This window comes from Myotis myotis, unplaced genomic scaffold (assembly GCF_014108235.1).
Source record: "Myotis myotis isolate mMyoMyo1 unplaced genomic scaffold, mMyoMyo1.p scaffold_m19_p_3, whole genome shotgun sequence".
Lineage (NCBI taxonomy): Eukaryota > Metazoa > Chordata > Mammalia > Chiroptera > Vespertilionidae > Myotis > Myotis myotis.
The window spans coordinates 143816762-143842002 of record NW_023416335.1 but is presented as its reverse complement, the minus strand read 5'-3'; the positions used below and the strand labels follow the sequence as shown (position 1 = coordinate 143842002).

Sequence of the window (25241 nt, the reverse complement as noted above, 5' to 3'; positions counted from 1 at the left end):
CCCCTTTTATCACAGCCTCTAAATTGTTTCCCCTAGCTTTTGAGCATTCATATGAAATTATCAATAGGCAATATTTTCTTTTTATTTTCATATCATTTTTTAATTTTTCCATTACAGTTGGCATATAATATTATATTAGTTTCAGGTGTACACCCAGTGATTTGACATTAAATAACTTAATAAGAGATCATCCCACTAAATCTTGCACACATCTGACACCATACATAGTTATTAGAATGTTATTGACTATATTCTCTATGCACACACCCCAGACGATTATGTAACCACCGATTTTTACTCATTAATCAATTTACCTTTTTCACCCATGCCCCCAACACACTTCCCACTTGGCAACCATCAAAATTTTGTCTGTATAAATCTGTTTCTGTCCTTCTTGTTTATTTTGTTTTTTGGATTTAGTTGTTGGTAGATATGTATTTGTTGCCATTTTATTGTTCATATTTTTTATCTTTCTTTTTCTTAAAGAAGATCCTTTAAATTTCATGTGATACCAGTTTGGTAGTGATAATCTTTTATTTTTTTCTTATCTTGGAAACTCTTTGTCTATTTATTCTAAATAATAGCTTTGCTGAGTAGAGTAATCTTGATTGTAGGTCATTGTTTTTCATCACTTTGAATATTTCTTGCCACTCCCTTCTGGCCTGCAAAGTTTCTGTTGAGAAATCAGCTAACAGTCTTTTATGGAAGCACTCTTGTAGATAACTATTTTGCTCTTTCTGCTTTTAAGATTCTCTCTTTGTTTTTAACCTTCTGCATTTTAATTATGATGTATCTCGCTGTGGGCCTCTTTAGGTTCATCTTGTTTGGGACTCTACGCACTTTTTGGACTTGTATGTCTATTTCCTTCAAAAGTTAGGGAAGTTTTCTGTCATTATTTTTTTCAAATATGTTTCAATGTCTTTTCCTTTCAGCACACCTATGATGTGAATGATGATATGCGTGAAATTGTCCCAGAGGCTCTTTACACTATTCTCATTTTGGGAGGATTCTTTTTTCTTTTTGCTGTTCAAATTGGATGGCTTTTGCTTCCAGCCAATACATTCCAAATCACTGATTTTCCTTGCCACTGGAAGGGTATGTTCTCTGTATATATAATTCTTTGTAACTGAGTTCTAAAGTCTACACTGGCAACAGGTGGGAAAAATATCCAAGGAGTAAAACCTTGGACTACCACCAACCCCACCCCCCCTTTCTTGGTGGTACTCCCTAGCTGCTTTTCCTAGGGAGATTAAAGTTTTGGAATGATTGTGTACTATACAACACTATTACATAAATTAGTTAGAAGTCAGACAGGGTTGGGCAAAAGTAGGTTTACAGTTGTGAGCATGTGAGTTTATTTTTGTATTATTTTTAGTAATTATTGTATTATTTTCCATATGAATACCTGTAAGCCTAGTTTTTTCTTATATATCCTATATTTTAATCTTTTGTTGTTTCTCTTTTGAGCCTCAGTTTGCTAAGCTCAGAGAAATATGAGAATAGAACTCCAAACTCCCCAAACTTTCTAAGTTGACATCAGTTCCTAGGGATGTTTACATCTTGAACCGTGGCTGACATGACACCAACTCCTTTCAGTATTTCTCACAAACTTATTCTTTCTCCTGTGGTCCCTACCTAAATTCAATGAAAACAAACAAACAAAAAAAGAATTCCCATATTTAGGAACAAAATGTTTATTTGGCAAGAAAAACCTCATTAAATTGCCCTATATCTAACAAGATTCCTAAGGTGCAAACTGGGTGTGACAATTAACCTTTCCTTAGCTCTTTGCTTTTCCTTCTTTATTTCACCTTTTCCTATTAAACTCATGCTGTAACAACTGGGATAGTTCTGAGAAATACATCATTAGGCAATTTCACCTTTGTCTGTACTTACACAACACTATACATTGCACTTATACAAACATAGATTAATTAGCCTACTATACACCTAGGCTATATGGCATATAGCCTATTGTCCCTAGGCTACAAGCCTGTACAGCATGTGACTGTACAAAACAATACCATTTTAAATCCAGCACAAGAGAAAATGATGCAATCAAGTGATGTGGTAAACACAAAATGTATGAGGCTGCCAGCTGCATAATATAGCATACTGTTTTACAGGAAACACTTTTTAATAAGGAGATTGAGTACACTATAAGTAACAATAAAACGTTTAGTATAATGAATACATAAATCAGTAATATAGTCATTTATTATCATTATCAAGTATTATGTACTATACATAATTGAATGTGCTACCACTTTTAAAGACTGGTAATGTGGGATATTTGTTTATACCAGCGTCACCACAGACACGTGAGTAAAGCATTGTTTTATGACTTTTACCATGGCTACAAGGTCAAATGGTTACAAAGTCCCTTGCTCCATTATAATCTTACTAGAGGCCCAATGCGCAATTGAAATTGCAGGAGGAGCCGCTTCCCGCCTTGCCAGGAGGCAACCTGTGGGGTCCAGGACTCACGTCTGACCTGCATAGCCCCAGCCACCACGTTGTGTCGGCTGGGGTGGGGGCAGGCACTCCTGTGGATTGTGTCTCTGCTCTGGCCCGCCCCCAGCACCAGCCTCAGCCTCCCCTGGTCACTGAGGTGGGGGCGGCATGCAGTCCCCTCCCGCCCATCTGCATGCACAGCTCCTCCTGAGTGGTGGTGATGCTCGGCTAATTAGCATATTCCCTGTTTATTTATATAGATGGGACAACCATTGCATATGTGATCCATCATTGACCAAAACGCTGTTATACAGCACATGGCTGTATTTACACCATCAAAATATTTTTCAAATGCCTACAAAGCTCAGTTCCATGCTGTCAATATCCTCTCTCACCTGGCATATTGCTTCAGGCTCTCAGCTGCTCTCTCCCCCTCCAGGGTTACTTCACTACATTTTATCCACTATGCTGCAGCCGGAATACTCTTTAACTGCAAATCTAATCATACAATTTCATTCACCCTTCTGGGTAAAGTCCAAACACTTAACATTAGCACACCATTTCCTCTATGGGATGGCCTCTGTCCATTTTCCTAGGATCTTCTATTAGGTTTCTAGAAATGGAAAGGAGGAGTTGGAATTAGTCCATGGGGATTGGAGATTGCACAAAAATATCTCAGATCGAAGAAACAATACAAGAGATGGAGAGCTTGACACATTGGAAGGTATAACAAATTGTAAATATGAATGAAAAAGGAGAAGGGAATGAATGTCAGTGATGAAAGAACCCAGTCATTGATTAGAAGAGTCCTTCTTATTTCCTGAGGGAAACTTGCCATCAGGCTAGAAGAATGGATTGGTATCATTATGCTTTCCAAAAGAGACTTGTACTTTACCACTGCAGCAAATACCACATTCTATCATAACTGCCAGTTAACTTCTCTGTTCCCCACATCGAATATGCTTTAAGACAGAAGGGTCTGCCTTATTTATATGTCCTCAATACTTTGCACACTGACTTTATCCAAAAGGTAGTCATGGAATATTTGCTGAATGGATGAATAAATACATTTACACATCAGGGGGGAAATCCAATTATCCTATTCCTCTGCTTAAAATATGTTTCCATGTGGGGCCTCAGATAGCAGACCCGCAGGCCAAAATAATCTGCTATATTATTAGGGAATGCAACTGCAGGCAAACTCAGGTGAGGGAAACGATGAGTAAAATGGCAGAAGAAATGAGAGCCAATCTGAGGATGATCACTGACTATCCCTTGATATAAAGAGCACGTGTTTGCTTAACCCATGGATTTCAAAGGGTGTATGAATTATGGTTTCAGGGTCATTGTTTCCCAAGGGAATGAAAAGAGGAGAATTTGTCTTCTACCTTCAGTAGTACCTTGGTCAAAGCATATCCCTCTACTACTCTTAGTTACAGCATGAGAGGCCATTCTCTGGGCCCTGCACTTTATATGGTTCCATGGCATTCGCATCCTTCCCTGAATGCACCTTCACCTACAGGTTCCAAAGCCCATGGAACCTGAGCTTGGCCACTCAGAGTCCTTGCCAAGTCAGGATGCATGCCTTCCTTTCTAGACCACGCATTTTGGTGCTCCCATTCATTCTCTAGCACACTGCATTTACTGCTAGTGACACATTACACTGTAACTACAGGGCTACCTGTTTGTATTTAGTCTAAGAGACTATCAACTCTTTGAGGATAGGGTCATGTTTTATTAATTTCTGACTTTCTTGTAGTATTCATAGTACTTGGTACATACTAGGCTAAAACTATATTTGGATTATAACATTTTAATGGATCTATGAAATGGTTCTGTAGAAAGATTTGGAGTGTTAAAACTCTGAAAAAAATGATCACATTTTGTTAACAAAAATACTCTGTAAAAAGCAATATACAACAAAAATAAATAGCAATAGCCTGATGCTTTATTAGTGCATAGTCATGTCTTAAAAAGAACATCTTTCAGAGATACTAGGGATACTATAAACTTTAATGTAGCAATTACTATCTTAACTACAATACATGGTGTAAATCAATGGTGGCATTAAATCTTGTCTAAATGACTAGAATGCGAGCTAAAGCTCCCTTTGTAGCACATATTTATTTTAGTTGATTTTCCTTTCTTTAGGTTTGTGGTTTTTGTACAGAAGCTTTTAATAACAGGAAAATCAGGGATCATTTTATTTCAGTTTTGCAAAAATTATCTCTGTAGGAAAGTCTGCAGTCTAGAAGTAAGTACCTAGTGACTTATGAATGTGTTTGCAATGGAAAGCAAGAGACTATTGAAATTATAATCCAGTAGAATAAAATTGGTATTTTTATCTTTGGTATCGATATTTTTAAATGTCTCAAAGTAATAAAAGTGTGAATCCTAATCTTGTTTTAGAGATTCTTAAGATGCCCAAAAGAAATTGCAAATATTCAAAACAAATCTCTTAATTCCCTGTAAATTTTTAATAGGCTTTACAAATAGTTATTCCCAGAGCTTTGGATGATCTAATAAACAATGATAAAGCTCAATTCCAAAAAATTAAGAAGCATTGATGAAAAACATTAATTGCTGCCCTCCTGGCCCAAATAGTCTAACTTAAATATTAAAAGCAATATGATATTCCAAAAGCTGCTCTGTCTTTGCTTAATCAAATAATTATACATCTCACCTTTAAGAAGATATTACAAATAAACTTCATCAAGTCTAAGTATGGTGACACTGTGAATTCTGTGATTCTAGTCTCTTTTTTTGCAGTGGCATTTCCAATGAACATATCACTTAATGTCCTTACTCTGAAAGAGTAAAGGAGGTTATGTCAAATGCTTATTTCAGTTGAGTTTCTTCCATGATAGTCATTGAACTGGACACTGGAAACTATTCTTTATTTAGTTTAAAAAGTATTGAAAACATTTAAATAGAGTATCTGAATGACCATGTGCACATATGTACAGTCTCCCAGTTAACCCATCTCTCATGCACTTGGTGAAAGTTTAAAAGCAAGTGAGATTACATGAGCTCCCTAATATCTTCCATGCTACATGTATTGGGTGTCCCCCAAAAATGTATACGTACACTTTGAATAATTATAAAGGCAAAATTTTCATTTTCAGAATTTACCTATTAGCTGTTAAAGTGTGTGTACATTTTTGTAAATGCCATTTTCTTTTCCTTCCAATCTTTTCTAGTCTTCACATAATAATTTTTTTCATTGTTCTGCTCGTCCCTTATTTATCTTTGTAAAAATAAATGAACATGTTAAAGTAATTAAACTTATTTCATTATTTTACTTTGGTGTACTTATTTTTGTTCATAATTTTCTTATAATCATTAGCAACCCATTTCAAAGGAAATTCAATGGAAAATAGCTTTCATTTATTTGAATAACAAATGAACAATGAAGAATCCAAAGTATAATAACATCTATGAATATTCAGTTGTAATGAAAATATTAAAATAGTGTAAAATAATTCAGGTTTTAAAACTTACATCCTCAGTGAACTACAGAAGCAGATGGGGAGTGGAATCCAGTGATGTGACTAATTTAGTTTCCGTGGCTTCCATAGGCTCATTTATTATGTGAATGTTCTACATTTATCTTGATTATCTAAAGTCAAAAAAATTTAAATGATGCTTTAATGAATCTGACATCTTAAGAAGGCGAAGGAGAAAATCTCAAATATCAGTACAAAGAGGCATTAATGCTGTCATTATTGTAGTGGAGTGAATCACAGTCTTTTATACTCTGATTCTATTAGTAAATAATCAATGTTACATCACTCTCTACCAGAAATATAACTAAAAGTAGGCTACTAAAAACAAACAAACAAAAAAAACAAAAACAAAGAAAACAAAAACAAGGCTGCTTTATGTACCAATAGACATGTTCTCTATGGAATAAGTGATTCTTTGTCTCCTCCTTGCCGCAATCAGAGGGTCCTACCATGATTTTAAGTGCAGTAGTATGCTTGCAGTGAGAAATGACATTTGAATGCATGGGAAACTGAAGAGTGTTCCTATGTCAGCTTGAAACAGGTGGCATTAATTTGTGATCATTTCACTTATCTTGACCCAAATGCATGCATTTAACTGAAGCATCCCCATAGTGCGGAGCAGGAAAATTGTAGTTCTTGAAATCTTTATTGTTTTCAAATGGTCGGTGTGGGTTCATCAGGAAAATAAAAACAAACAAAAACAAAAAAAGTCAAACTTTTAGAACATATTCTGACAAATATGATGAGGTGAGTGACTGTCCTCCTTCTCTCTGCCACTTCTCTGTACTAGTGAGGGTGATTTTGTAAGACGCAGCACAGTTTCCTCTGAAGATGACAGGGTAGAAATTCTGAGGGACTTGGACTGTTGAAGTCCTCAAGACCCTCCAACATGTCTTAAAACACATATCAGTGAACCAGGAGATAAGAGACAGGAGCCTCCAACACAAATAAACCATGGTGAATTTCATGATGGCAACTAAGGAGGACAGCACTGTTGTAGCAAATAATTCATAAATTTGTAGGATAATATAACTCCAAAAATGTAATTAAAAAAACCTGGAAAACATTGTTATGTATTTACTTTTAACATTTTTGTTTATTTATTTTTAATCCTCAACCAAGGACATGCATTGATTTGAGAGAGAGGAAGAGGGGGGGGGTGGAAGAAAGAAAGAGAGAGAGAGAGAGAGAGAGAGAGAGAGAGAGAGAAACATTTATGTGAGAGAAAAACATTGATTGGTTGCCTCCCAGAGGTGCCCGACTAGTGATTACACCTACAACCTGGGTATGTGCCTTGACCAGAATCAAACCCGCAACCTTTTGGTTTACAGAATGACACTCCAACTGAGTCACACCAACCAGGGCAATTTTTATTTTTATGAAATGATTTTGCTGTGTAATTTTTTTTAATTTTATTTTTTAATTCATATTCAATATAATTTTATATTAGGTCAGTCAGGCTTTGGTTGAAAAGTATTTGTTCTAGCCCTAACCGGTTTGGCTCAGTGGATAGAGCATTGGCCTGTGGACTGAAGGGTCCCAGGTTCGATTCTGGTCAAGGGCATGTACCTTGGTTGCGGGCACAACCCCAGTGGGGAGTGTGCAGGAGGCAGCTGATCAATGTTTCTCTCTCATCAATGCTTCTAATTCTCTATCCCTCTCCCTTCCTCTCTGCAAAAAAAAAATCAATAAAATATATTTTTTTAAAAAAGAAAAGTATTTGTTCTATTAATTAAATTTGTGATTTATTAATTCATAAATTTTATTATACTTTACTTATTTCCCATAAAAAAACCCTAAGGGGAAAGTATAAAAATACTGTCATTGTGTCTGGGATCTCTTTGTTAAATATAAATGTTTAGAACCTGTCTTCCCCTGTTCTTCCCACCTCCTCAACTCCCTATTCATAGGTTGTGTATGACAGAGCTGTTTCTGTTCCGATTTAACGTGTATTTGTATTATTATGTTAATTTCTGGTCTAATTGAATTTCTTCTCTATATGTTCTTTTCATTTGATTATTTCATTCTTACCCTAAGGTAGGATATTTATATTAGAAAGGATATTATAGGTCATATGTTCCATCTCCCTGAGGAAAGAGACCCAAAGAAGAGGGATATTTCAGGACCATATACCAGTATCTGTTGGCTGGCAATCTAAGACTAAAACCCAGGTTTTCTTATTTCGAGCAGTAGAAGAGCACATGTTGAGGAGTCTGAGTATCTGAACCCAGGAACAAATCCATCTCTTCATCTCTATCTCTGCATTCAGCATTTGTAAAATAGCAGTAATAGTAGCTGTTTTGCACTCTCACAAAAAATGTAGAAGATGACAAGAGATGATATATGTGATAGTATTGAGGAAGTGTAACTAATGATTATGTAAATGCAACACTCAAATAGAAAAAGAGATGGGATGAATGTAGCCAAGAGAGTCTCACTGGTTTTCCCCTAGGCTGCATCCCTGAGCTGAATCACCTTAGGGAATTTTCTATGGTAGAAAATGAGGTGATCTCCATAAGAAATCCAACTTTGCAAGTAAAATATGAGAGTAGCTCTGTTTCTCATGGGTAAATTCACATTAATTAGGCTATTAATGGCAAGGCAGAAAATTTGTCAATTTATAAAGGGAGCTCTACTGGCATCTAATTTAGAACACCTACATTAGCAAAACTGGTTTATTCTCCCCTGGAGGTAAAACCATAAAAAAAATAAAATTATAATTCAATGGTCTCCATGTAGTCATGGAGTCAAGTAAAGGGGATTCAGTTAAATGATTAAAATGTTTAGTGGCATCTGGCATGATAGGTCTTTGGCTCCATTTCCATGAAGTAGCAAAGAACTAACATTTAGTAAGCACTTACAGGGTACTTAGTACTTTGTGAGAATGATCTCATGGATTATTTACAACCACCTTAGGAGAAAACATCCTTTTTATAATTAGTTTGCAGAAAAAGAAGTAAGGCTTGAGAAAGTTGGCGGCCTATTACATCTTCAATAATACTCTCCACATCTCTCCTGGATGCTCACCTGCCTCCAGGCACTCAGAGCTATCAGTTCTTGGGAAACCTCAGGCACACTCCTATTTCCAAGCTTTTGCATTTGCTGTTCTCTGTCCTAAGAACCCCCTTCTAGACATCTTCATGGCTATTTCCTGCTCTTTTTCGTTTTGACTCCAAAGTGACGGTCTCAGTGAAGTTTTTCAATTCTAAAATTAGCTCATTCCGGAAATATCCAATCAGCCCAAACCAAAATTTTATATATCACAAATTTACTTATTTTTCTCAAAGTACTTATTAGTAGCAAACATAGTATATAATTCATTTACACATTATTTTATTGTCTATCCCTTCTACTAGAATATAAACTCTATAAAGATTTTTAGTTTTCCTAAACTACTCTCTCCAACAGACCCCTACCTGACTCTGAAAGCTTAATAAATACTAATTGAATGATTGAATGAAGCACTGCCCAAGGTGATGATTTGAGTGGGAAAACCATCCAGCCCATTAAATGTTCTCCCCCTCTTTAAACAGTAGAAAGAACCAGCATCAGTAACACTGCTTCTGTGACCCTCCTTAGGCTATGAATGCTTTCATTACTGATTAATTTGCTACCTAATTGCAGTATTTTTTCTTTAACACCTTCAGTCTTCTTTTGTAATTTGGGAATCAGCCATTAAGGGTACTGTTTTACAGGAGATTCTATCATGAGAACATAATTTAACAAATGAAAAAGGTGAACTCATTTTTAAAAAGAAGCAAATTTTCATAGAAAACTGGAAAAGTTAGAATTTTACATCTTGAAATTGATATTTATTTCATCTTATATTAACAAAGTGTTTTATAATAAAAACTTAGAGCTATCTTCTTAAAAATCAATAAAATATATCAAATGATCCTATTTCATAAAGACAGAATATGCAAATTGACTGTAACTCCATGACAAAGATGGCAGCGCCCACAGCCAATAAGGAGGTAATATGCAAATTGTCATGACACAGCAAGAAGTGGAAGTTGGCTCAGGGCCAGAGTGAAGGCAGTGCCGGCAGCCAGGGGAAGGAAGGCCTATTCTTGCAGGAATCTTCGTGCATCGGGCCTCTAGTATTTTCTATAAAAAACTATATGGTGATATAATCTTATGCTTTTTTTTGGAATTTCTCAGTCTGACTTTGGTAGATTCATTTTTATAAAAGTATTTGTGAGTTTAATTGATTTTCCAAAGTTCTTGCTTTAATCCTTTAATACCTTAATAGTTCCCCTTTGGAAAGCTCTATGTTTGCATTCCATTTTCCCACCCTTTTTATTTTTAACTCATCTAATTGCTGAATCCTCATCTCAGATACCACATACAAAGACTGCTTGAAATTCTTCATTTTATTTTCATTGTCTTATTCTATGTTAACAGATGTCAGTCAGAATCGGCCCTTACTTAGCCCAGCAGTGATTAGTATGCACTAAGCTGCTAATATGTATTAGTTACAATGCTAAGAGTTATGCACATATATTACTCCCACAACAGGTTAGTAATAGGGAAGCTGAATCTTGCTACTCAGCTGCTAAATGATAAATATTGTGTCTCCAACTCTCTACAAGCTCCTGGCTCTTTCAACACAAGGTTAAGAATTGAATAAAGTGAGATGGAGAAAATAGCGGAGGTATAAACGGACATGTCCTGTGCCTTGTCCTGGAGCAGATAAGGGTGAGCAGCTGAAACGGGTAACATACAGCCCAAATAGGCAGAGGATATTCAGCTGAGAGACAGTCTGCAGCTGGGAAAGATAGAGAACTCCCAGGAAAAAAAAGGACGGTTGGAGACTGCGGCTGAAACCTCTCCCGGTGCTCCAGCTCAGCAGTGGAGACCGCGCCATCTTGAGTGGCTGTTACCGGCATCCAGAGATCAGCTACTAACCTGGAAACAAGGGATCTCAAGCAGCGTAACTGTGTGAACTCAGACGAGCACTGCTTCTTCTCACTGAAAGGTTAGACTTCCCCTAAAGGTGCGGTTTGCAATTCAGGTTGGAGAGAGGACCACGCGCCCGGGGCGAAATCTGCGCCCCACAGAGTCCGCAGCCGTTGGGACCAGCGTGACCCGGGAGTGGGGAAGGGGCCCCACAGGACTGCTGGCAGAAGGGAAAGCTAAAAATAAGCCCATAGCTGGACTGGATGTAAAAAAGCAGCCTCGGATTTTGCCAGTGTACTGGCTGCTTGGTGCCAGGGGAGAGTGGGCACGCCGAGACTGCGCACAACCTGGAAGGTGGAGGCTTGTGAATTCGCACAACATATCAGGCTCTTGTTGTTACAGTTCCCCTTAAATCCGTGCATTTGATTATTAAACCCAGTGCATGGGATTTCCCAGTTGGGTCATTCGCAGACCCTGTAGGGGAAAGTTCTTTTTGCAGAGCCTGGGAAACAGAGCGGGGAGTAACGATTAAAGAACCAGCTCTGGGCAGTGGACTTCCCAAACCAGTTTCAAGTACCATAGAGAAAATAAACCCTACTGATAGAGTGGACTTATAGCCTCGGAGGTAAATCCAGACACACTGCCACCCAGAGGCAGACCCACGAACTGTCTCTTCTGTAAATACAAATAATCGCAGCCTGGTAAACAAATACAACCTGTCTTAAAATCAGGACTGTGGTTTACGGCATGGAGGGACAGTGTATCGCAGGGAAATTCAACACCATCCTGAATGCATGGCAGGACTAAGGCGTGCCAAAAAGAAGATCTGAAGCACCTTCACTACTGCACATTTGTATCTTTTTTTTTTTTAATTCTTTTTTCACCATTTCATTAAGAACCTATTTTATTTATTTTTTTTCATCACCTTATTTTACCTTGTTAATTACTACATTTTTTAAAATATATTTTATTGATTTTTTACAGAGAGGAAGGGAGAGAGATAGAGAGCTAGAAACATCGATGAGAGAGAAACATCGATCAGCTGCCTCCTGCACATCTCCCACTGGGGATGTGCCCGCAACCCAGGTACATGCCCTTGACTGGAATCGAACCCGGGACCCCTCAGTCCGCAGGCCGACACTCTATCCACTGAGCCAAACCGGTTTTGGCATACTACATTTTTTTAACCAGTATTATTGCTATCATTTTACCATTTTTTCAAGTGTCATTTTATTTTTTTTATTTTTATTTATTTTATTTTGGGATTAGTGTTCTACACTCTATTTTCATCATTCCTTTAGCATCATTTCTCTCTATCTCACCTTTACCCTTAAGCCAAAACTCTCTTCCTCACTTTTCCCCTTTTGTTGTCCTGTTTCTCTTACCCTATTCCTGCTTTAGATTTTCCCTATTCCTTCTTTTTACCCACTGTCTAAATTTCACCCTACTTATATATCGAATTTCCAAACCCTTGCTCAAAATCCATATACACCTCTCTCTTATCTTTCTTCACTATCCAATTTTTTTTTTTTCTCTCTCTCTGTCATTTCGCTAGTGTTTGCTTGATTTTGAATATATTGTGTGGTTTTTTTTCTTGTTTGGGAGATTGTTTTGTTTTTCATTTTCATTTTTCTGTTTTTCTTATTTTTTTCTTTCTCTGGTTATTTTTGTGCTTCTGTTTTCCCTTGCCTCGCTTGATATTAGTGGTTGTTTGTAGTTTGCATTAATCTCCAGGGATCTGCTGCTGGAATTCATTGGGATTAGTTTCAATTCTATTACAGTTTTCTCCCCATACAAATAGCCTCTTCCCCACCTCTATTCCATTCTCTCTCTTACTTTTTTTTTTTCTTCTCTCCCTTTTCCCAATCTCATTTCGGCACTCCTTTTTGTTTTTTTCTTTTTCTCTTTAATCTTTTTCTCTTTTTTCTTCTTTATCCCCTAATTCTCTTCGCTCGGGTGGTCACCTTTATTTGGGGTTATTAATATCATGAATACATTTATGTTCAGTGCCTTGTACATTGTGCCTTGTTGTGTTGTATTTTGTGCCTTTAAATCAACACAGCAGAGAGAGAACTACATAACCAAATACCTGGAGAAGAAAGATCATGGTGAAACAAAGAACCAACTCACATATGAAAAAAAAACAGGCATCATCAGAAAAGGAAGTAAACGAAATGGAGGCAATGGAGGCAAGCAACCTGTCAGAGAAAGAATTCAGAGAAATGGCCATAAGGTGGATGAAAAGAATGGAAGACAAATTCAACAATATGTGTAGGAACCAAGAGGAAATGAAGAAAAACCAAGAAGAAATGAAAAATGGCATCACTGCTATAAAGAACTCAATAGGAAGCATCAACAGTAGACTAGAAGAAGCAGATGACCACATCAGCGAGCTAGAAGACAAGGTAGGAAAAAATACCTAAACAGAACAGCTTCTAGAAAAAAAAATTTAAAAGCAGGAGGAGAGCCTAAGAGAACTCTGGGACAACACTAAACGAAACAACATACGAATAATAGGGGTGCCAGAGGAGAGGAAACTGAGCAAGGAATAGAAAATGTGTTTGAAAAAATAATAACCGAAAATTTCCCTGATATAGGGAAGAAAAAACTCACACAAATCCAAGAAGCTCACAGAGTCCCAAACAAAATGAACCCGAAAAGACTGATGCCCAGGCACATAATAATTAAATTGGCAAACACCCACGACAAGCAAGAATCTTAAAAGCAGCCAGAGAGAGACAGAAAGTTACCTACAAAGGATCCCCCATCAGACTAGCAACCGATTTCTCAACAGAAACACATCAGGCAAGAAAGGAATGGAATGAAATATACAAAGTCATGCAAAGGAAGGGTCTGAATCCGAGAATACTGTACCCAGCGAGGCTATCAATCAAAACTGAGGGTCAAATCAGGAGCTTCACAGACAAAAACTGTCTACGGGAGTTTATTACAACCAAACCAGTAATGCAAGAAATGCTAAAGGGTCTGCTATAAATAGAAAAAAATAGGAAACAAAGAAGGAACGCAGCAGTAAAGGACAACAATGGCGACTAACAAGTTTCTATTAATAATAACTTTAAATGTAAATGGATTAAATGCCCCAGTCAAAAGGCATAGGGTAAATGAGTGGATAAGAAAACATGACCCATATCTGCTGTCTACAGGAAACCCACCTCAGAAAAAAAGATGCACAAGACTGATGGTGAAGGGATGGAAAAAGGTTTTCCAGGCCAATGGAAGTAAAAAAAAAGCCAGGTTAGCAATACTTATATCTGACAAATTAGATCTCAAAGTGAAGGACATAAAAAGAGATAAAGAAGGCCACTTCATAATACTAAAGGGAGCAGTCCAACAAGAAGAAATAACTCTGGTAAATATATATGCACCCAATATAGGAGCACCCAAATAGATAAGAAATCTTCTGGAGGAGATCAAGGGAGAGATTAACAGCAATACAATCATAGTAGGGGACCTTAACACCCCATTATCACCACTGGATAAATCCTCTAACCAGAAACTCAGCAAAGAAACATCAATCCTAAATGACTCACTAGATCAGATGGATTTAATTGACATCTTCAGAACATTTCACCCCAAAGCCACAGAATATACATTCTCCCCAAGTGCACATTTGTCATCTTTAAAGATAGACCATATATTGGGTCACAGACAAAGTCTCTTCAAATTCAAGAAAATTGAAATCATATCAAGCATCTTCTCAGACCACAAAGGCATAAAACTGGAAATCAACTACAACAAAAACAATCCAGGAAAATCAAACACATGGAGACTAAATAGCATGCTATTAAACAACGACTGGGTTACCAGTGAGATCAAAGAAGAAATAAAAAACATCATGGCAACAAACGACAATGAAAACACAACAATCCAAAACCTATGGGATCCAGCGAAAGCAGTCTTGAGAGGGAAGTTCATAGCTCTACAAGCCTACTGCAAGAAACAAGAAACAATGAGAATAAATGACCTAACTCTACAACTCGAAGAGTTAGAAAGAGAGCAACAAAAAAGCCCACCGTAAGCAGAAGGAAGGAAATAACAAAGATCAGAGCAGAGATAAATGACATAGAGACCAAAAAAACAATACAAAAGATCAACAAAACCAAGAGCTGGTTCTTTGAAAGGATAAACAAGATTGATACACCCCTAGCCAGGCTCACCAAGAAACAAAGAGAGAGGACCCAAATAAACAAAATCAGAAATGAAAGAGGAGAAATAACAACAGACCCCATAGAAATACAAAGGATTGTTAGAAAACACTATGAAAAACTACTCCAACACAGTAGACAACCTAGAGGAAATGGACATATTCCTAGAAAAATACAACCTTCCAAAACTTGATCAGGAAGAATCTAAAAATCTCAATAGGCCAATAACTATGGAGGAAATCGAAGCAGTAATCAAAAAGCTTCCAGCAAACAAAAGCCCGGGGTCAGATGGCTTCACAGGGGAGTTTTACCAAACATTCAAGGAAGCCCTAAAACCTATCCTCCTCAGACTATGTCAAAAGATCCAAGAGGAAGGAACACTTCCAAGCTCATTCTATGAAGCCAGCATCACCCTAATACCAAAACCAGATAAAGACAATACAATGAAAGAGAATTATAGGAAAATATCCCTCATGAACATAGATGCCAAAATCCTCAACAAAATCCTAGCAAATCGAATCCAGCAGTACATCAAAAAGATCATACACGATGACCAAGTAGGATTTATCCCAGGGATGCAAGGATGGTACAATATCCGCAAATCAATAAATGTGATACATCACATAAACAAATTGAGAGAAAAAAAACCACATAGTCATATCAATTGATGCGGAAAAAGCATTTGACAAAATCCAACACCATTTCTTGATAAAAACTCTCAGCAAGATAGGAATTGAGGGATCATACCTCAACATAATAAAAGCCATATATGACAAACCCACAGCCAACATCATAATCAATGGGCAAAAACTAAAACCATTCCCCCTAAAAACAGGAACAAGACAGGGATGCCCCCTCTCACCACTCCTGTTCAACATAGTACTGGAAGTACTAGCCATTGCGATCAGACACGAAGAAGAAATAAAAGGCATCCAGATTGGAAAAGAAGAAGTAAAACTGTCCTTATTTGCAGATGACATGATATTGTACATAGAGAACCCTAAAGACTCCATCAAAAAATTATTAGACTTAATAAATGAATTCGGCAATGTAGCAGGATACAAAATTAATGCTAAGAAATCCATGGCATTTCTTTACACCAATAGTGAACTTACAGAAAGTCAAACTATGAAAGCAATCCCATTTACCATTGCACCAAAAAAATTAAAATACCTAGGAATAAACTTAACTACGGAGGTAAAAGACTCATATGCCAAAAACTACAGGACACTGAAAATAGAGATAGAGGAAGACATAAACAGATGGAAGAACATACAGTGTTCATGGATTGGTAGAATCAACATCATCAAAATGTCCATACTACCCAAAGCAATCTATAGATTCAATGCAATCCCCATTAAATTACCAACGGCATATTTCACAAATCTAGAACGAACGTTCCAAAAATTCATCTGGAATAAAAAAAGACCCCGAATAGCTGCAGCAATCCTGAGAAAGAACAAAGTAGGTGGGATCTCAATACCAGATATCAAACTGTATTACAAAGCCACTGTTCTTAAAACAGCTTGGTACTGGCACAAGAACAGACATATAGATCAATGGAATAGAATAGAGACCCCAGAAATCGACCCAAACCACTATGCCCAATTAATATTCGACAAAGGAGGCAAGAGCATACAATGGAGTCAAGACAGTCTCTTCAATAAATGGTGTTGGGAAAATTGGACAGATACATGCAAAAAGATGAAACTAGACCACCAACTCACACCATACACAAAAAATAAACTCAAAATGGATAAAAGACTTAAATGTAAGACGGGAAACCATAAAAATACTAGAGGAATCCACAGGCAGCGAAATTGCAAACATATGCCAAAAGAATTTCTTCTCTGATAATGCTCCTAGGGCAATGGAAACTAAAGAGAAAATAAACAAATGGGACTACATCAAAATAAAAAACTTTTGCACAGCAAAGGAAACCATCAACAAAACAACAAGAAGACCCACTACATGGGAGAACATATTTGCCAATGATACCACCGATAACGGTTTAATTTCCAACATTTACAGGGATCTCATGAAACTTAACAAAAGGAAGATAAACAATCCGATAAAAAAATGGGCAACGGACCTAGATAGACACTTTTTGAAAGAGGACATACAGAAGGCCGAAAGACATATGAAAACATGCTCAAAGTCACTAATTATACGAGAGATGCAAATCAAAACGACAATGCGTTATCATCTCACACCTGTCAGAATGGCTATCATCAACAAATCAACAAACAACAAGTGTTGGAGAGGATGTGGAAAAAAAGGAACCCTTCTGCACTGCTGGTGGGAATGCAGACTGGTGCAGCCACTGTGGAGAACAGTATGGAGCTACCTCAAAAATCTAAAAATGGAACTCCCATTTGACCCAGTGATCCCACTACTAGGAATATATCCCAAGAAACCAGAAACGCCAATCAGAAAGGATGTATGAACCCCTATGTTCATAGCAGCACAATTCACCATAGCTAAGATTTGGAAACAGCCTAAGTGCCCATCAGCAGATGAGTGGATTAGAAAACTGTGGTACATATACACAATGGAATACTATGCTGTGGTAAAAAAAAAAAAAAAAAAAAAAAAAGGAACTCTTGCCTTTTGCAACAGCATGGATGGAACTGGAGAGCATTATGCAAAGTGAAATAAGCCAGTCAGAGAAAGATAAATACCACATGATCTCACTCATTTGTGGATTATAGAGAACAACATAGTCTGATGAAAAGGGACAGATCCAAAGACTGAGAAACAGCAATCAGGCTATCAATCCCCAGAAGGAAAGTAGGGGGGGGGGGGGGTTAAGGGGAAGAGATCAACCGAAGGAGTTGTATACATGTATATAAGCCAAACCCATGGACATGGACAACAGGGGGATGGGAGCATGAGTGTGCGGGGCACGGGGGGCGGGGGGTGGAGGTTGGGGGTTAATGAGGGGATGAGGACACATTTGTAATACCTTAACTAATAAAAAAAAATCACAATATAACTAAAAAAAAAAAGAATTGAATAAAGTTACTAATATGGTTTTATTTGAAGAGCTCCTTATAGAAGGCTGCCTCATCAAACCATTTCTTCCATTAGCTTGACCCAAATTTCCTTATTAGAGAGCCATTACCCTGAATCTATGACTTTAAACTTTTAATTGGCCTGCAATTTTATGCCAAACATGAATTTTTAGCAATTGGTTATAATGAAAGAGGATTGGCCCTTGCATACTTGCCTTAAAGTTCAAGTAATTTAACCTCTTGGAGTCTGTTTCCTTCTCTTTAAACTGAGGATAAGAATTTATGCTGAAACAATAAAGCTCAGAGAGACAATGCCCATAAAATTGCAGTGGCAAATATACATGTTATTATGTAATAATTAACTCCAGAAAAAACATCCTATCCTGCAAATGAAAATCCACTTGAAAATAAAGTCCCCTAGCCAGCATATCCACTTAGTGAATATTGCTCATTGCTTGAAAACTTGAAGAAGATGAAAAGAAGATAAATAATAACTTGAATTGTTGGGTATGTTTTCACTTTTTAAGAAACAGATAACTGAAAATTCAAAGTGATTTAAACATAAAAGCATTTGTTACCTTATATAACAAGAGGGAGATGGGAAGAATATGCCAGGATACTGCTTCCAGTGCACATTGATCATAGATTCTGAGCTATCCTCTCAGGCTTCACCCTCTGGTCTCAGAGCAGCATGGCCACCGCAGGTCTGAAAATCACACTTGACCACAATATCAAGCAGGCATGTTCCTGCTTCAGGGCTTTTGCACTTATGATTACTTATGTAAGGAATACCTTTCCTCTGTGGCTAATTCTCCCATTGTATTCAGGTCTCTGCTTAAAAATCACTCCAATGAAAAATATGTTTCACCTTGCCCACATGGATACTTTTTTGCACATTAAAGATTATTCAAAGATTAAAAAATAAATATTCAATTTATTAAAGATGTTAGTTTCTTAAAAATCACATTCTTAATAAGTTCAACTTACCTATTTGACTATTTTGCTTTCAAGACTAGTAATTGTAATGATTATCTTTAAAGGAAATCTGATAAATAATTGTTCTTTTTTATTGCCTTAGTAAAGTTCCTTTAAATATTTAAATTGTACTTATCAATTTTATGTATTTAATTTGCTCAAGTACTATGTTTATTTATTCTAAATAATAAACACTTCTGAAGTAAAGTTATTCTTGTAAATATATTGAGGGTTAAATATTAAAAATTCAAGGAGTTGACTTGTCACTCTACTAGAACAAATTCTCTTTAATATTACTTGTACAACCAAATATTTGTGCTATCAAATATGCATATATTTTATTGTAGGTATTAATAGCATGAGTTTTAGCTTATTGTTATAAATATTTATAAACTTAATTGTAAATTTATTGAGGGTTCAAAAATGACTACAAAATAAGGAAACATCTATCACACAATCTTCACAAAACCTTTTCAATTAATTTTTGAGGTCACTCTCTTCTCTTGGAAGCCTGAAATGTCTGAAATTTAATAAAATCTGTACACAGTCTGTAGCAAGGACTTCATGATATAAAGGAAAATGTGACCATGTAGAGGCATCCCCTTTCTTTTGAGTAATATCATTGTTAATTTTTAAGTGAGATTAGAATCTATAACACCCATCCAAATAGTGGTATCATTTGAGTTAGTTTTTCTTATCTATTGAGATATGCAAAATACCTTTATTATCAAGGTGTAAAGATTATTGGCTATGACAGAATCCTACATTCTTTTCATATATTCTTATCTTTAGAGTCACACTGTAATAATAGTCATTAAAATAATATCTAATTGTATTCTAGTTTTTCCCCCTTGATTTTTCAATCACACTTCTTTTCACTTAACATGGAGGCCTTCACCAACCACGTTATTGAAAACAATGTCTTTCTTCCCACATTTCCTCTCTATCACTTTGCCTGCCTTTATTTTTCTCCATAGAATTTTCACTCCATGAAATACTATTTATTGATTTATTTATGTTTGTTGTATTTTTGTCTTTCCTTTAACATATAAGTTCTATGAAGAGCAGTGACTTGTATTTTCTCTTGTATCCTGTATCCTTAATGCCTTGAAAAGTGCCTGGCACACAGGAAGCACTCAAAAATAATTGCTGAATAGATGAATGTAAGAACGAGGGACCAGACACATATCTCATGCCTATTCATGAACTAATGTATTGGTAGAGAGAATCAGGCTGCCATGTTATCTTAGACTAATATACACCCCAAAGTTGGAGATGTTTTCATTTCCTTTTGTCTTTCAATGGTGCTAGGATAGGTAAACAACTGAGAATGGTCCACTTAAAGAATTCTAATAATAACATTTGGAGAGGAAGAAAAAGGAAGCTGAAATTGTTTAAGGGTGACAAAACACAATAATACACATGGGTGAGAGAAAAATATTCCCTCCACCTAAATATTTTAGCACCTCTAAGAAAGCCTCACAAATTTTAAAGATTAAAAATGGCAACAGAGTAGGAGGATGTTGCACGGACATGCTCCCAGGAACAAGCTGGTATTACAACTGAAACACGGAAAGGCTTCCTGAATAATCAATGGAAAACTCACAGGAGAGAACCCTGATACCCAAGGACTGAAGGTGGAGACTGCATAAAGACTGGTAGGAGGAGTGGCTGCACAAAAATGGCTGCCCGGGCACCCACAGACAGCAACTGAAGTCCCGGAGAGATATCTCAGCTGTGGGGGAGGTGCCACTGAGAACTGAGATCTAATCCTAAAGGTGGGCTCCCCAGCAGAGAGCACCAAACTGAGGAGGGTACCCACATAACATCTAGCTGTGAAAAGCAGTGGGGTGCTGTCTGCCAGGGAGTGGCAGCTGAAATTTTAGGCACCCTCTTAAAGGGCCAATGCACAAAATTTCTCTGTGAAGTCACCCACCTTGTGCTCTGGCAGAGGGAGGGTGAATTGAACTGGAGCTGTGAGAGCAGAACCCAGGACTAGGAACTCAGGGGATAGAGCTCAAAAGGCAGACACCCCAAGTTTCCTGGGCTGAGTCATTCCTCACACAGGGAAGGACATCTTTCCCACATAGACATTTGCCTTACCTCGGGGGAAGACAGTCAACACACCCTACTGGAAAACACCTTGCCCTGAGGCCACTTAAGAGATTAAAAGTAACAATTAGCCTCCAGGCAGAAGCAACTGCCCCACCCTGTTGAAAAAAATCTTGCCACACCTGAGGATGATTGCCTGGGGGCAATTCAAGAGGGAATCCTATTAGTCTGTAGACAGAGGCAGTCTCTGGAGGCTTTGAGTCTTTGCCTGATCTAATTAGTCAGAAACAGCCTTTAACACTGTCCTGCACTAGAGATTGAGAGGTATAGAGGATCTATCTAAAACAGGGGTGGGCAGACTTTTTGACTCGAGGGCCAGAATGGGTTCTTAACCTGGACCGGAGGGCCGGAACAAAAGCATGGATGGAGTGTTTGTGTGAACTAATATAAATTCAAAGTAAACATCATTATATAAAAGAGCACAGTCTTTTTTTTTTTTTTTTAGTTTTATTCATTTCAAATGGGCCTTAGTTTGCCCACGGCTGATCTAAAACATAGTCACACACCCAAAGAGACAACCAAAATGAAGAAACAAAGAAACAACCTCCAAGTGAAAGAACTAGCAAATTCTCCAGAAGAAGAGATAAAGGAAGCAGAGATAAGAAATTTACCTGAAACAGAGTTCAGAGTAATGATGTTAAAAATGTTCAACATTATGAAAAAAGATATAATAACTATGAAAAAAGAACAGTCTGAGTTAAAGAATGACATAACACAAATAAAGAACACATGGAAGGAATACACAGCAAATTAGGGGAAGCTGAGGATCGAATCAGTAAATTAGAAGACAGAGGTGAAAATATCACTCAATTAGAGAACCAAAAAGAAAAAACAATTAAACAGGAGGACAGCCTAAGGGAGCTGTGGAACAATGTGAAATGTAACAATATTAGAATAGTATGTGTGTCAAAGAGGCAGAAAGGGAGAAAGGCTTTGGGAAGGTGTTTGAAGAAATAATGGTAGAAAACTTCCCTAACCCGATAAAGGAAAAATTCACACAAGTTCAGGAGGCACAGAGAACCCCAAACAAGAAGAATCCAAACAGACCCATGCCCAAACACATCATAATTAAAATGCCAAAAATTAAAAACAAAGAGAGAATCTTAAAGGCAGCAAGAGTAAAGAAAACTGTTACCTATAAAAGATTTCCCATAAGGCTGACACCTGATTTCTCATTAGAAACTCTACAGGTCAGAAGGGAATGGCATGAAGTACTCAAGGTAATGGGAAGCAAGGATATGAGACCAAGATTACTACATCCAGCAAGGCTATCATTCAAAACAGATGGTCAAATAAAGAGCTTCTCAGACAATGAAGGCTAAAGGAGTTCATCACCACCAAGCCAGCATTATAAGAAATGGTAAAGGATTGCTGAGAAGAAGAAACAGAGAGAGAAACCTAGCAGTACAGAATTAAAATGGCTATAAATAAGTACCTCTCAATAATAACCCTAAATGTAAATGGATTAAATGCTCCAATCAAAAGGTGTAGGGTAGCTGAACGGATACAAAAACCTGACCCAACTATAAGCTGTCTACAAGAGATACACCTCAAAACAAAAGACACACACAGGATGAAAGGGAAGGGATGGAAAAAAATTTTCCATGCAAATGAAAAAGAAAAAAATAAGCAGGAGTCGTATCCGACAAAATAGACTTTAAAAGCATCATGCTAAGTGACATAACCCAGTTGGAGGAAGATATATATCATATGATCTCACTCACTTGTGGAATATAATGAACAACATAAACTGATGAACAAAAATAGAGCCAGAGGGAAAAAAATACTAGAATATAATAGAAGTAATCCTGTTATTTGCAGATTTTTAATATTTCCTACAACTTTTGTGATATCATACTATGTTAGTACAGTTTTGGTAACATTATTATACTTAAAAATTATTTTATTCTTGAAATATTAATGTTTATTACATGTAATAATATTACCATATATAAGATCATTTTTTCTTGAATAATTGGTGTTTATTGCATGTAACATTATCATATTTAAAATCGTTTTTCTTGAGATATTAATGTTTATTTCATGTAACTATTATATGTAAGATCATTTTTCTTGAAATATTAAGGTTTATTGCATGTAACATTATTATATTTAAAATCGTTTTTCTTAAAATAAAATAACTGAAAAAATAAATAAAATTTAAAAAAAGAAAGCTTCACAGAAAAAGGTCACATGACTGTTTGACATCACTCTGCCCCTGCAGTAGATAATGTAGTTAATATGCTTCCTATCCCAAACTTATAGATTACGTCAGAAAGATTTAAAAAAAAATAAAACCTTAGTTATTTCTTTTTTTATTTGAGATGTAGAAGAAAACCATTCTTATTTTATTTACTGGTTCTTTCATTAGATTTTTTTTTAGGTAAATGACAATAAGAAATATAACTTCCAATTGACTCTTTTAATGGAGGTTTGAATAACTTAACTACTGTCATATATAGCATATTCCATCTCACTTGCAAAGATGTTGGTAATTCTATATTGAATAAAATGTTGCTAAGTAATGTAACCAATCCATACTAATAAAAACTGGCTAATAAAAAGCATTAATCACCTCAAAATTCCCTTCTAAAATTAGATAGAAATTATATTACTCAACACAATATAATGTAGCATCAGCCTTTAAAGCAGTTGTTGGGAGTGAACTCTTCAATGTGGAACAGAATCTGGCTTGGTCGTTTCACCTGAATATTGCTTTGTTCAGCAGCATCCAAATGTAAAAGGCTCATCAGTTGTAAGTCAAGTCACCTGTTACTAATCTTTAGAATTAATCATTTTAGGTCATATTATTTGGTATCCCTTAGTTATGCAATAAAGGTGATGCCATATACCTGACTGTAAACAAGTAAGAAAGGGGAATTAAAGAAAAGGTTTTGAGTAACTGAGAGACTTTTTCATTGGCAATACTTGAAAAGAGATAAAAATGTATACTGTGCTACGAGTTAACGCTAAAAACATGCATACTGAAATAGACCATAGTGTTGGGGTTTGAAGAAAATATACAATTTTAGTTTTAAAAGGGAACCTTAAAGAATCAAATACCTGCTTTTATTTGTTTGGTAATTCAGGAACCGGAATCCCAGGTAACTTAGAGGACTTGCATGCAGTCACACAAGAAAGGTCCTGAACAAGAAACATGATGATCTTGGCACCTAATCGAACGCTCCTTTTCCCCTGAGTACTTGGTAAAAGAATATGGATAAGAATCCACGTTAAAGTTAAATATAACTGAAAATAGGTACCTAAATGAATATCTCCCTCAGAGAAGACCCTTTATTCACTTTGGCTGTGCAAATTATGGTGATTTATTAATTTAATAAATATTTATTGATTGACTCCCTCATGTGTACTAGGTATTACGAGTATTCTAGGCACTGGCAACAGAATAGTGAATGAAAAGACAAAATCTCTCTCTATATATATATTTCTCTTTTTCTTTAAAAGAGTAAGTACAATTTAATTAAAAATAAAACTCAGTTAAGTGTGATAACTAGATAACTACAGGAAGAAATTTAGAAAATAATAAATATCAATGCAACTATAATCAATTAACAAGTAACTGTTCACTATTAACATGGCCATAGAACAAATTGAAAAAGGGTTTTATTACTTGCTAGGAAGTGATGAACCCCTTGGATTAGGCAGTCATTTTGCATACATAAGTACAGAGAATTAAAGAAAAGATTAATTCTATGACCTTTTCAGAGTGAAAGGACTGTAGTGACTATGAGATCTTATTTATTCAGCTTCATTGGGAAGTAGCAACTTTCATATATGTGAACTTCTTAGATTAACAGATTCATTCATTCATTTCTTATTTTGACAAATATTTGTGGAGTACATCCTATTTGCCAAATCTTATTCTAAGAACAGAGATAAAGGAGACTATAAGACAGCCTTGTCCCCTGATATAGTCGTGCAACTAGCATGTAAATAAATACATAGATATGACTAGAATAACCACCATGAAGAAAATTAAAAAGGCCAATAATTTAGGGAGAGCTTGGGAGGGTGCCATTTTAAATAGTATAATCATATGATTATTCCTTCTGGAATCAAGATACATTTTTAATATAAATATTTTAAAAATATAT

At 36.4% G+C, this 25241-nt stretch overlaps 1 long non-coding RNA gene across 1 annotated transcript; it reads right to left on the bottom strand.

Annotated features, from left to right (window-relative positions):
• Positions 1-2991: 2991 nt before the first annotated feature.
• Positions 2992-24271, bottom strand: LOC118650207. Its single transcript, XR_004965907.1, has 4 exons — positions 24190-24271; positions 5956-6073; positions 5138-5261; positions 2992-3067 (listed from the first exon to the last, which is right to left on the bottom strand). It is a non-coding gene; the product is annotated as an uncharacterized LOC118650207 (long non-coding RNA).
• Positions 24272-25241: the final 970 nt, after the last annotated feature.